The sequence below is a fragment of the Bufo bufo genome, chromosome 2 (genome assembly GCF_905171765.1).
Source record: "Bufo bufo chromosome 2, aBufBuf1.1, whole genome shotgun sequence".
Classification (NCBI taxonomy): Eukaryota; Metazoa; Chordata; class Amphibia; order Anura; family Bufonidae; genus Bufo; species Bufo bufo.
The window spans coordinates 279446294-279461758 of NC_053390.1; positions in this window are offsets into that span (position 1 = coordinate 279446294).

Sequence of the window (15465 nt, forward strand, 5' to 3'; positions counted from 1 at the left end):
GGCCTTTCATAGGTCCCATCCGGATAAGGTTGGTCCAGGGTGTCCGGAGGTCACCCGTAGAAGGGGGGGTACTGTCATGCCCCACTCTGACGATGTGCGGAGGTCGGCCAGGATAGCAGCACGAGTTTAGTATTTGTTTTGGTGCCGTGCTGGATCCGCCTCTCATCAGGTGCACTGGGTGGAGTCATTAGTTTAAATGGTCTCCAGCTAAGTGCTCTGAGTGAATTATACTGATCATTTTGGTCTGGGAAGTTTGGAGGGAGTTGTTGGCTGTCAGTTCCTGCTCTCAGAAGATAAGTGTCATTTCTTGTTTGGTTGTTGGTGTCATCTATCCCATCCAGGTTCTGTGCGAGCAGACTGCTCCTATCTCCCCACTTCCCCATCTCAGGGAGTTCAGGGTTTTGTCAGTTCAGGCTGGAGGACACAGCACACCTACCTTCAAGGTCTGCCTGTGGGCTCAGCAGTGCAGGGAAAGAGGTCAGGGATAAACTAGGAGGTGACCCTTCCCCTGTCTCTCGTCCAGAGCCTGGTTGGTGTGTTATCTTTTATACTGTGCACGTCCGCCGGCGGAGTCAAGCCACCGTGCAACATCATCGCATACTTTATGTGTGTGGAAATGAATCTTTTCTTAAGGTCAAAGAAGGACCGCCTTTTATTTTGTGTCTCACGGCAAAAATCAGGGTATATTTGAATGTCATTCCCATCAAAACCAATTTTATGAAGTTCTCTTTTACATCTGAGTACCCAATCCCGATCCTTGGAGCAAACCAGTCTAGCTATTAAAGCTCTAGGGGGTGCACCTGGGGGGGAACTTCCTCGGGGGGATTCTATGGGCTCGCTCTACACAAAACGTAGAGAGATCATACTCCGCTCCCAATGTTTGCACCAGCCACTTTTGCACAAAGTCCGCTGGGTTCTCTTGTTCGACCCCCTCAGGGAACCCCTCCAATCTTATATTGTTCCTCTAAGATCTATCCTCCAGATCTATCAATTTATTTTTCAACCCAAGACATTCCTGCTCCACGCCCTCAAGACGTTTTTTTTGTTAAACCCAACTCCTTTTTTACCTCCCCCGTCTCCAACTCCAAATCTTTCACTTTTACTCATAGTTTTGTGATTTCATCCCTAATTATGGTAATATCCCCCTGTAGCGCTGCCATTGTGGTTGTTAATTGAGATACGGTGCTATTAGTCATATTCACTGCCCCCAAAATTTCAGCTAACTTATTATTAACACTAACCAAACCTTCCCTATCAACCTCCCCAGCTTCCGTAGAAACCAACATTGCAGCGGTAGGCTTATTTCCTCCCGTTTCAAGGTGGGCTGCGGCTTTTTGGGATCCACCCCTAGTTTTGGGGGTTGGGGACCTCAAAAATGTATCTAGGCGTGCTTGAGGGCTACTCCCAGGTCCTCCTTTCAAGGGGCTTACCTGTGTAAAGGTCCGAATTCGGAGACATATCTCCGATATTCCACATGCTACCACCAAAAACGTATCAGCGTTCAGTTCACACTATGCAGCATGTCATGCTGGAGACACCACAGGTTTACAGGTACAGGGCTTGGAAAGGGTCAATCCACCTAAACATGGGGGAGATCATAGAAGGCTACTTTTAAACAGGGAATCCTTTTGGATTTTCCGTATGGATTTTGGTGTTCCAAAAGGTCTTAATCGCAAACATGATCTTATATTACATTATTGATTCTTATTCTGTCTCTTTGTATATTTTTTAAAAAGCACAAATGTACACTCACCTAAAGAATTATTAGGAACACTTGTTCTATTTCTCATTAATGCAATTATCTAGTCAACCAATCACATGGCAGTTGCTTCAATGCATTTAGGGGTTGGTCCTGGTCAAGACAATCTCCTGAACTCCAAACTGAATGTCAGAATGGGAAAGAAAGGTGATTTAAGCAATTTTGAGCGTGGCATGGTTGTTGGTGCCAGACGGGCCGGTCTGAGTATTTCACAATCTGCTCAGTTACTGGGATTTTCACGCACAACCATTTCTAGGGTTTACAAAGAATGGTGTGAAAAGGGAAAAACATCCAGTATGCGGCAGTCCTGTGGGCAAAAATGCCTTGTGGATGCTAGAGGTCAGAGGAGAATGGGCCGACTGATTCAAGCTGATAGAAGAGCAACGTTGACTGAAATAACCACTCGTTACAACCGAGGTATGCAACAAAGCATTTGTGAAGCCACAACACGCACAACCTTGAGGCGGATGGGCTACAACAGCAGAAGACCCCACCGGGTACCACTCATCTCTACTACAAATAGGAAAAAGAGGCTACAAATGGTAGAGTCCGAATTTGGTGTAAACAGAATAAGAACATGTATCCATCATGCCTTGTTACCACTGTGCAGGCTGGTGGTGGTGGTGTAATGGTGTGGGGGATGTTTTCTGGGCACACTTTAGGCCTCTTAGTGCCAATTGGGCATCGTTTAAATGCCACGGGCTACCTGAGCATTGTTTCTGACCATGTGGATCCCTTCATGACCACCATGTACCCATCCTCTGATGGCTACTTCCAGCAGGATAATGCACCATGTCACAAAGCTCGAATCATTTCAAATTGGTTTCTTGAACATGACAATGAGTTCACTGTACTAAAATGGCCCCCATAGTCACCAGATCTCAACCCAATAGAGCATCTTTGGGATGTGGTGGAATGGGAGCTTCGTGCCCTGGATGTGCATCCCTCAAATCTCCATCAACTGCAAGATGCTATCCTATCAATATGGGCCAACATTTCTAAAGAATGCTATCAGCACCTTGTTGAATCAATGCCACGTAGAATTAAGTCAGTTCTGAAGGCAAGAGGGGGTCCAACACCGTATTAGTATGGTGTTCCTAATAATTCTTTAGGTGGGTGTATATGTTTTTTTGTATTTGTATGCTATGTCACTTAGAAGCAGCCTTTGAGGTGGAGTCTATGTTAATTGTTCACACCTGTTTTTGCTGATATCTTTCTCTATGTCAGGTGAATACTTCTGTTTTTTGTCATGAGTAAGGGTCCACATTTTTGTGATCTGAAACGCGTAGACATGTATGTCGGCTTTTAAGGCACGTATGTATTAAATATTATCACTTTTCTTGGGAAGCTGGATTTTTCTTCTGTTAGATTTTTTGCATTTGGCGCTTGGTTCCTGACGTCTATCTGCGCCTCCCTTAGATTTTGAACAGCCGGGTGAGCACTGCAATCTGACTTTGTTTGTACCTTTATTTTTAGAACCTGCATGTTGCTCCCTGTACTTAGCTGGGGATAAGCTTCAAGTGCCGATATTTATACCAACTTAACTTATTAACATGTATCACACCTCATTAAGAATCATTGATGACTGCAATAAAAAATTTAAGAAAATGGATGCTATTTTCAATACTGACCATGAGGAGTCGCGGAACATCTTGGATTTAAAGATACATATGTCCTCCCTCAAAAAATTGCTTACCAAAGAAATGCGGACCTGGTGGGATCTGACTTCACTACAAAGGTATGTGGAAAAAACTATGATCCCTCGGGGATTAAGGCTCCGAAAGAAACCTACCACTATTTATTTAGAAGCTTTTGTCTCTCAATGGCAAGACATTTTGTCGGACTGCCCCGTAAAATTAATGGGGCTCATTATCAAACATGAGGAAGGAGCATTAGCTAATTTGAGGGAGTAAATCAAGATTGTGCAGGACTCCATTTCTCTACATTCAAATTCTAGCCTTTTCAAAGAGCTTGATATAAAATTACAGGAGAATCTCAGTAAAATGAAGGAGGGTTTCATTGCTATTAAACAAGAAAAATTTAACCGCGATCTCCAGGACTACAAATGCAATACTGTGTATACCTGGTCTGAAATGAGGGCCAACCCTCCGTGGTCTATTATGAAAAAAATGCATCGCAGTAAAAAATCTAAACCTGGAAAAGTGGCCTTCAGCTCCACTGAACCGGATTCCTCGGATTCTGCACCAGAATCAGTATCCACATACTCATTGCCTACAGGAGCAAGTATGCATAGCGGTACCGCAGAGGAACAAGCTCATCTGAACAAGCCCACAAAAAACGCCGGACTGGGCGCAAACACACCAAAAGGCGGTCGCTATCCTTCTCAATAAAGGAAACCGTAAATGATCTGCAGGTAATTAACCTTTCTTAAAAAATACTAACTCAACCCCAAATTGATGTTTTGGCAAGGGGTCTTTCTTTTTCGCCCACTTGTCACTTTTTATCTTTATCGGACCATCATTGATGTCAATAGACTGGCTCGTAATCTTGCATTGAAAATACATTTCCACAACGAGGATAACTTGCAGGACACTCAGGAACCCATATTCAGTCCATGTTCCATATCATCTCATTCTAATGTAAACTTTTTTCTTTTCAGGAACTTACGAATATTTCCCATATGAAACAATCTCGCCCAATTCCGGAAGAACCTTATAGTAATAATTCTTCTCAGAATTTCATTATGTATAACCGTGATTTTTACCCTGTCCAATCACGTTCATCCGCGTTGGACCGCTTCCAGGAATTGGTTGAGCGAGATTTGTGTACTCTCAATATGATAGTGCAAACACAATGTGTTAATAAATCTTTTAATAATCTATCATACAGGGAGCGCACTGCTCTTAGAGAATTGGAAAATATGAGGAATATTACAATAAAACAGGTGGATAAAGGTGGGTCTGTTGTGGTTATGGATCGACTCATTTATGAATCCCAGAACCTTACTATGTTAGAGGATACTGATACTTATTTAGAACTAAACCACAACCCAACACCACAGTATCAACAGGAGTCGTTGTCCCTTTTGTCCTTTGGCATTGAACATGATTTTCTGAATCAAAAACAAGTGGACTATATATATGTTCCTCATCCTGTTATTCCTATATTTCATTCATTGCCAAAGGTACATAAGGGAGGTTTTCCTCCGCCTATGCGTCCTATTGTAGCAGGCATTGTATCTTTTACAGAGAGATTGACATTATTTTGCTGCCGTTGATCCAAACGATTCCGGGCTTCCTTTTGGATACTAGAACGGTCTAACAGTCTTTTTTTAATTTCGTATGGTGGCCCGGTTACGTTTGGATCACAGCTGATGTAACCTCTTTGTATACAACCATTCCGCACAACTTGGCTATTGTTTCTCTCAAATGGTTTCTGAATATACACTCACCTAAAGAATTATTAGGAACACCTGTTCTATTTCTCATTAATGCAATTATCTAGTCAACCAATCACATGGCAGTTGCTTCAATGCATTTAGGGGTATGGTCCTGATCAAGACAATCTCCTGAACTCCAAACTGAATGTCAGAATGGGAAAGAAAGGTGATTTAAGCAATTTTGAGTGTGGCATGGTTGTTGGTGCCAGACGGGACGGTGTGAGTATTTCACAATCTGCTCAGTTACTGGGATATTCATGCACAACCATTTCTAGGGTTTACAAAGAATGGTGTGAAAAGGGAAAAACATCCAGTATGCAGCAGTCCTGTGGGCGAAAATGCCTTGTGGATGCTAGAGATCAGAGGAGAATGGGCCGACTGATTCAAGCTAATAGAAGAGCAACGTTGACTGAAATAACCACTCGTTACAACTGAGGTATGCAGCAAAGAAGCCACAACACGCACAACCTTGAGGCGGATGGGCTACAACAGAAGAAGACCCCACCGGGTACCACTCATCTGCACTACAAATAGGAAAAAGAGGCTACAATTTGCGAGAGCTGACCAAAATTGGACTGTTGAAGACTAGAAAAATGTTGCCTGGTCTGATGAGTCTCGATTTCTGTTGAGACATTCAAATGGTAGAGTCCGAATTTGGTGTAAACAGAATGAGAACATGTATCCATCGTCTGATGGCTACTTCCAGCAGGATAATGCACCATGTCACAAAGCTCGAATCATTTCAAATTGGTTTCTTGAACATGACAATGAGTTCACTGTACTAAAATGGCCCCCACAGTCACCAGATCTCAACCCAATAGAGCATCTTTGGGATGTGGTGGAACGGGAACATCGTGCCCTGGATGTGCATCCCTCAAATCTCTATCAACTGCAAGATGCTATCCTATCAATATGGGCCAACATTTCTAAAGAATGCTATCAGCACCTTGTTGAATCAATGCCAAGTAGAATTAAGGCAGTTCTGAAGGCAAAAGGGGGTCCAACACCGTATTAGTATGGTGTTCCTAATAATTCTTTAGGTGAGTGTATATTCTGAGTTTAGTCCTGCTTTTCAAAATTATATTTTGGCAGTGGTTTTGCTTTTGCTTAAACATAATGTTTTTATGTTTAATCAATGCTTCTTTGTACAGCGTATTGGAGTATCCATGGGGGCGAAGTTTTCGCCCTTGTTGGCAATCATATATATGGCATGGTGGGAGCATAACTATTTATTTTCTTCTGATAATCCTTGGGGAGCCTCCTTGCAATGGTATGGTCCTTATATTGATGATTTGTTATTTATATGGTCAGGGGACCAAGCGACAATACCTCTGTTTGGAGAGTTTCTCCACAATAATAAATGCAATCTTAAATTTACACTTTATTTTGATGCCTCCACCATCCCATGTTTGGATCTCCTTCTCATAGGCGATGTCAGTACTTCCAAGGTAAGCACACATACACTCTTCTTGCTACATCATGTCACCCCCCACATGTCATTTACAATATACCTAGGGGTGAATATATACGCGCTAGACTCAATTGTTCTGACGATGAGGCTTTTTCAAAAGAGTTGAATGTAGTTGCCGACCGTCTAACATTACGACAATATTCAAATCAGTCCTTGAATCAAGCTAAAATATATGTTTCATCTACATTGCGTGCGGATTTGGTTTTTCTACATTGCGGACAAGATTAGGCATTTTCTATTAAGTGCCGGCGATGTGTGGTCTGCAAAATGCGGAATGCACATTGCCGGTGTCCGTGTTTTGCGGATGTGAATGGACCCTAAGAAGCATGCATCACAGTGGGAAAAAAACAAGTCTCTGAGACAAACGGAAGGGTCACAGAAGGAGGGGATGATCTAGCAATGGAGTAGATGACAAATGTAGACAGTGGATGAAAGGAGCAACATTCAAATGACAATATAACAGCACAGCAACAAACAAATCTCAAACACAGCAAGAGTTTGTGGGACCACTGATTCCAGAATACACCGAAAATCATTAGACAAGAGCAACATACAATTGTGGAACTACAGATCCCAGAACACAGAAAACACACTAGACTTGAGCAAGTTACAATACAGTAATGAAACCACAGAGCCAAGAATACAGAGCAAAATATCTGAAAGGGAATATATATATATATGGGTCAGCACTGAGCTGGTGCCTTGCAGCACTGGGCTCCTCGGTTTGAATCTGACCAAGGACAACATCTGCATGAAGTTTGTATGTTCTCCCGTGTTTGTGTGGGTTTCCTCCGGGTACTCCGGTTTCCTCCCACACTCCAAAGACATACTGATAGGGACCGTAGAGTGTGAGCCCCATTGGGGACAGTTGGATGCTAATGTCTGTAAAGGGCTGTGGAATGTGTCAGTGCTATATAAGTGCATACAATAAGTAAATCAAATAAATATATAAATGTTCATCAATCAGCAACTCCACCTTAATCAACCAAGCAAAGCTATGCAATAACTAAACCCAGATTCAAACAAAGTATGTAACTGGGTAAACTTGAAGCAACAGGTAAACCCTTGCGGCTCGTGACATTAGTTAAAAATAATAGATACATCCAGAGCATCGTAAAAGTCTACACAGGGCATACAGCAAGAGTCGGTTATGTGACCATGCTGTAAGTAGGAATATATGAAACATTTTTAAAGTGAAATTGACATGATCAAATGTGTTCATATGTGTCCTCGTGCATGTGCAGTGTCCCCACTGCAAGTGGCTGTATTTCATATATTGTATCAAGTGGGAGGTTTCCTAGTGGTTGGACAGGGTTGGCACCTTCTCTTCTTCTCAAGGAGAAAATGTAGTGAGTCTAGTGAGCTGCTGAGCGAGGGAATCCTTTACCCTGTGGATTACAAGGATTAAAGTAACCATTTATGTGTCAGTTCTTAACAGAAGGAGATTTTACAGAACATTTAGCTGTTAATAAAGAGGATTGTAGAGAAAGGTAACGCACTTACATAGAGGCTACAGACATCTCTAAATGTGGTGGAGAGATAAGCTTCAGGCTTCCCACTCTAACAAAAAGGAAAGAAAGGATCTACTGTTCAGAAACTGTATTCCACTGAGGATACTGGAGTATCTAAATATACACAGAGATTGAGCAACTCTTAGTCTGCACAATCTTAACTTCTCCTAGCCTATCAGAATGGGATCCAGCCCCATTTTCCATAAAGAGCCCTTGGAATATGCTTATTAGTGTTGATCGAGCACCAAAGTGCTCGGGTGCTCTGGCTGAACACATCGGGATGCTCAGGTGCTCTACCGAGCACTCGAGTATAATGGAAGTCAATGGGAGAACCCGAGCATTAAACCAGGCACCCTCTGCACTGAAGAGCGGAGGGTGCCTGGTTCATAGGCAAAGGTCAGAAATTGATTGAAACACCACCAAAATGGTTCAGGAACATCATGGGGAGGATGTCTTGATGCCTCTTGGACTCCCAGGTCGCTGCTGGGAACCATGTTGTCCGAGTAGTACGCCACTTTTACAGACTGACAATAATACGCACAAAACTGAAAGGAAAAAAAACGAATCTTAGAGGAAAAATTGTTAAGAAACATTCTTTCCTGTATATTTACTTGTTTATAAAGTGCAAGTGCTGCCAAAATTTACAAGGCAGAGGTACTACGATACAACCTGTATATCACATAATGGAGGGCCTCATTCACATTGTGGTACAATTGTTCAGGTAGTGGGACTACACTCATAAAGCCTATGCACTAAGTGAAAGGGCTGCCAAAAATTACAAGGAACCGGCACTCCAAAACACCCTTTGTTACACATAAAGGAGGGCATCATACACACCCTTGAAAAATTATGATTGATGGCCTGCTGGTGACCGTCAAAAACATTTGGAGCAAGGGCCTGCTGATCTGACCATCTAAAACATTAGGGGCGAGGGCCTGCTGCCGCATTGGTGACACTAGATAACTTCTGGGCTATTGCACGTCCCCGTCACGGCGACGATCCATTTGGATATAGAAACATACATAGAATGTGTCGGCAGATAAGAACCATTTGGCCCATCTAGTCTGCCCAATATACTAAATACTATGGATAGCCCCTGGCTCTATCTTATATGAAGGATGGCCTTATGCCTATCCCATGCATGCTTAAACTCCTCCACTGTATTTGCAGCTGCCACTTCTGCAGGAAGGCTATTCCATGCATCCACTACTCTCTCAGTAAAGTAATACTTCCTGATATTACTTTTAAACCTTTGCCCCTCTAATTTAAAACTATGTCCTCTTGTAGCAGTTTTTCTTCTTTTAAATATTCTTTCCTCTTTTACCTTGTTGATTCCCTTTATGTATTTAAAAGTTTCTATCATATCCCCTCTGTCTCATCTTTCTTCCAAGCTATACATGTTAAGGTCCTTTAATCCTTCCTGGTAAGTTTTATCCTGCAATCCATGTACCAGTTTAGTAGCTCTTCTCTGAACTCTCTCCAAAGTATCAATATCCTTCTGGAGATATGGTCTCCAGTACTGCACACAATACTCCAAATGAGTTCTCACTAGTGCTCTGTAGAGCGGCATGAGCACCTCCCTCTTTCTACTGGTAATGCCTCTCCCTATACACCCAAGCATTCTGCTAGCATTTCCTGCTGCTCTGTGACATTGTCTGCCTACCTTTAAGTCTTCTGAAATAATGATCCCTAAATCCCTTTCCTCAGATACTGAGGTTAGGACTGTATCACTGATTTTATATTCTGCTCTTGGGTTTTTACGTCCCAGGTGCATTATCTTGCACTTATCAACATTAAATTTTAGTTGCCAGATTTTTGACCATTCCTCTAGTTTTCCTAAGTCCTTTTCCATTTGGTGTATTCCTCCAGGAACATCAACCCTGTTACAAATCTTTGTGTCATCAGCAAAAAGACACACCTTACCATTGAGGCCTTCTGCAATTTCGCTGACAAAGATATTAAACAATATGGGTCCCAGAACAGATCCCTGAGGTACCCCACTGGTAACAAGACCTTGGTCTGAATATACTCCATTGACTACAACCCTCTGTTGCCTGTCCCTCAGCCACTGCCTAATCCATTCAACAATATGGGAGTCCAAGCCCAATGACTGCACTTTATTGATAAGCCTTCTATGTGGGACAGTATCAAAAGCCTTACTAAAGTCTAGATAAGCGATGTCTACTGCACCTCCTCCATCTATTATTTTAGTCACCCAATCAAAAAAATCAATAAGATTAGTTTGACATGATCTCCCTGAAGTAAACCCATGCTGTTTTTCATCTTTCAATCCATGGGATTTTAGATGTTCCACAATCCTCTCCTTAAGTATGGTTTCAATTAATTTCCCCATTAATTCCCATTAATATCTGTAACAATAGGAAAATGAGCAAGCACTCTTACACTTGGCAACCAAATTGACATGTGCAGAAAATATTTATTAAATCCCCATAAAATACAAGTAATAAAATTTATAAGAACAATGTAGCAATAATATACAACATTACAATCACATATATTGTGGTAGATATGATCGATACTATATTCGATAAAAATATATTCGATAGAAAATTCAATGTTGAAATATTTGATAGAATATTCGATACCACTCAATAGTGTCGATAAATTCAATAATATATATCACACCAAAAAACTTCAAGTATATGCTGTTATTTGGGAAAGAGGGGGTATTATCTTCTAGAGCTCTATCCCAATTTGGGAAACTGAATGTCACTGAAAATGTTGTAGGTGTATTCACTGGGAGTGCAATATGTTCATATGCATAAATCTCCCTTCCTCAGTGAATCTACCCGAAACGCGTATGATGAAACAAGTGATGTACCTGCATTGAAAAGCCTCCGATAATACTGTCATATCTACCACAATATATGTGATTGTAATGTTGTATATTATTGCTATATTGTTCTTATAAATTTTATTACTTGTATTTTATGGGGATTTAATAAATATTTTCTGCACATGTCAATTTGGTTGCCAAGTGTATGAGTGCTCGCTCATTTTCCTATTGTTACATTTGCCTTTTAAGAGAGGGTGGGGTGATTCCCTCTATATGAGCTTGCAGCGCCATACCTTAACTACTTGCTAGTGAGCCACCACAACCTACCACTATCATTTGGATATCTGCCCTATTAACTTTCGATGTTCTTTTCTGCTCCTACCATGGTGATCACGGGTCACGGGGAATCAGGGTTCGATGCCGGAGAAGGAGCCTGAGAAACGGCTACCACATCCAAGGGAGGTCAATGGCTGAAATCTGATTGGCTGTTGTTACATTGCCCCTTTTTTTTCTTAATTGTAAACAACCCAGAGAGGGTGTGTAAAGTTATTAAAGCACAAGCATCCAAGGAAGGCAGCAGGTACAATTACCCACTCCCGACTCGGGGAGGTAGTAACGATAAATAACAAGAGGCCCTGTTATTGGAATGAGTACACTTTCCGTTAATGAGGATCTATTGGAGGGCAAGTCTGGTGCCAGCAGCCAACTTGCTCCCGGCCTCCACAATGTTCACCCAGTGTGCCATCATGGTGAGTATTGTGTTGACTAGGCTCTTGGCTACTGAAACTGGACTTTTAGGTGAGGGCCTGCTGCCGCTTTGTTGACTCTAGATAACTTCTAGGTGATCGCACGTCCCCGTAATGGCAACGATCCATTTGGATGTCTGCACTATTAACTTTGGAGCAATTTTTCAACAAGGACCTTCTGGTATAGCACTCTTTTGCTTGTCCTCTCCACCAGAGGAATGAGAGATGAGAAGTTCTCTTTGTAGCGGGAGTAGAGAAGGGTGAACAACCAGTAATCCATGTTGTCTAAAATGCTTATAACGCGTGGGTCGTGGAAAGGCAGCCTAACATGAAGTTAGCCATGTGTGCCAGAGTACCAACAGGCAAGACTTTGCTGTCGTCATCAGTAGGTGAGCTGACCCTGTAAAAGATTGTAGGTGAGGGCCTGCAGGTGAGCTGACCCTGTAAACATTATATGCGAGGGTCTGCAGTTGAGCTCACCCTGTAAAACATTATATGCGAGGGCCTGCAGGTGAGCTGACCCTGTAAAACATTATATGCGAGGGCCTGCAGGTGAGTTGACCCTGTAAAAGATTGTAGGTGAGGGCCTTCAGTTGAGCTGACCCTGTAAAACATTATATGCGAGGGCCTGCAGGGGAGCTGACCCTGTAAAACATTATATGCGAGGGCCTGCAGGTGAGTTGACCCTGTAAAACATTTTATAAGAGGGCCTGCAGTTGAGCTGACCCTGTAAAACATTATATGCGAGGGCCTGCAGGTGAGCTGACCCTGTAAAACATTATATGCGAGGGCCTGCAGGTGAATTGACCCTGTAAAACATTTTATAAGAGGGCCTGCAGGTGAGCTGACCCTGTAAAACATTATATGCGAGGGCCTGCAGTTGAGCTGACCTGGTAAAACATTATATCCGAGGGCCTGCAGGTGAGTTGACCCAGTAAAACATTATATGCGAGGGCCTGTAGGTGAGTTGACCCTGTAAAACATTTTATACGAGGGTCTGCAGGTGAGCTGACCCTGTAAAACATTATATGCGAGGGCCTGCAGTTGACCTGACCCTGTAAAACATCCAGCCTGTTGCGGTGCTGCAGATCCTTCCCCCTCTGTACTGCTGTCCTCGCTCGGCTTTCCACCTGCCCAGGTTGGGTCAGTGGCCTCATCGTTCAACACCTCCTCTTCCACTTCCTCACTCTGATCATCCTCTTGACTTGTTGACCTAACCACAACCTCAGTGATTGACAACTGTGTCTGATCTTCTTCATCAACCTCTTGAGACAGTAATTGCGGTTGACTCATTGGCAAATGTGTCTTATCATTATCCACCTTATTAAACACTAATTGCCGTTCCCCACCGTGATGTTCTTGTGACTGTGGATGCTCAAGAGGTTGGGAATCATGGCACAGGCTCTCATGTCCCTCTTCAAGCATGCTGGGCGAGAGGGCCAAATCAAGTAATGGCGATGAAAAGAGCTCCTCGGAATTTCCGAGTGTGGGATCACTTGTTTGGCCATACTCTCCATGGTGGGAGGAAGGAGGATCAGGGAGAGGATTCTGTTGACCAGACTCTTGGCTACTGGACTTGGTGAAAGACAGGGTGCTGCTTAACTGACTGGAAGCATTATCTGTTGCAACCCAACCGACCACCTGGTCGCACTGGTCTGACTTCAAGAGTTTTGTCCTGCGACGCCCTGCAAACTGGGACATGAAGCTAGGTATCGTGGATGATTGTTTTTCTTGTGCTCTGGCAGCAGGCACAGTTTCAACGTGCCCAGGGCCACGGCCTCTGCGTGAAGCATCAGCATCACGGCCACTTCCCCGTCCCTTAGTGCTCGCCTTCTTCATATTAAATGTTATATGCATGCTTGACACACAAGATGTGGCACAGATGTCACAGTTCACAGCAAGCACAGTATATTGAAAAAGTACGTAAAAGTATGGAAAAGGGAAAATAGATTTCACCTATATTTCTCCCATCTCTGGCCCTGACACACAGAAGGTATTGGACAGATGTCACAAGTCACTGCAGACACCCTCTATAGAAAAAGTATTGAAAATGCTGGGGGAAAAAAATTGGTACTGTAGCTGTAAAATACTGCCAGCCTGCCACCACACACAATAGTTCTTAAAAGGACTTTTGGGTCTTTCAAACGTTTTTATACCTAATAGATTGCGATTACACTCTCTACACTCTCTGTCCCTTCCGAAGTGCAGCTCTCCCTGACTAGAAATGAGCCGAACATGCGTCATCGGGTGCTATATAGCACCCGATGACGTGTTCCGGCCAGCCAACATGGCTACTGGCATTACAGTGAGGGCAGTACTTACCTGCACGTTTATTGGCTGCATAGCAGCCGCGAAACGTGCGGGAAGGAGACTCGAGCATGGCGCTCGAGCACATGCGGTACTCGGCCAAGTACCACTATGTGCCGAGCATAGTGATGCTCGAGCCGCACAGCAGTTCGGCCGAGCATGCTCGTTCAACACTAATGCTTATGCTTGCTGTAAAGACTGTATTTGATATGTACAAAATTGCCTTAGTAAAGTACAGTACAGTTTGTTGCACAAACACCCTGCATCATCATTGTACGCACCACACTACCAGATGCATTATTATATAATTCCCTGACACTAAGGAGAGCAGCCTCCATTACTACTACTAACGCCCATCTCTACTACTACTCCTATCCTCTCTGCCCTCCCCACTGAGTTGTGTGGAACATGTATTCCGAGATCTGCAAATAATAAGCATATGCACAAAATGGTCCATTTTGGTGAAAGATAAAACATGCAATCATATATTGTATTTCTTTATTCCAATTGCATAATAAAAATGAAAAATTGTACTTTTATAATTGAATTTCCAAATATTAAACACAGATAAAGGAATTAAACACCAATAATATATTCTGAAAAAAGAACAAAAAAAGGTTAAAAAAATGTGACAAATCTTTTTTGACTCCACTCAATAATTCTGTATAATGTGCATTTTTGTAACTTTGCAATTAATATATTCCTTAAAGGGTTTCTGTCACCCCACAAAACTAATATTTTTTTTTTGGGATAGTTAGATTCCTTATAGGGCGATATAGGAGAATATAATAGTCTTACTTACTTTCATGCGGCCGATTCTTTATAAAACGAAGTTTTATAATATGTAAATGAGGGCTCTACCAGCAAGTAGGGCGTCTACTTGCTGGTAGCCGCAGCAGCAATCCGCCCCCTCGCCGTATGATTGACAGGGCCAGCCGTGATCTCCTCCTCCGGCCGGCCCTGTCAGTAATTCAAAAATCGCTTGCCTCTTGTCATTCGGCGCAGGCGCTCTGAGATGAGGAGGCTCGTCTCCTCAGCACTCCCTCAGTGCGCCTGCGCCGATGACGTCTTCTCTTTCGGTGATGTCATCGGCGCAGGCGCACTGAGGAGACGAGCCTCCTCATCTCAGAGCGCCTGCGCCGAATGACCAGAGGCGCGCGATTTTTGAATTACTGACAGGGCCGGCCGGAGGAGGAGATCACGGCTGGCCCTGTCAATCAACACGGCGAGGGGGCGGATTGCTGCTGCGGCTACCAGCAAGTAGACGCCCTACTTGCTGGTAGAGCCCTCATTTACATATTATAAAATTTTGTTTTATAAAGAATCGGCCGCATGAAAGTAAGTAAGACTATTATATTCTCCTATATCGCCCTATAAGGAATCTAACTATCCCCAAAAAAAAATATGAGTTTTGTGGGGTGACAGAAACCCTTTAAGCAGTAAATTAACAACATAATGGATACCTATGGAGGCA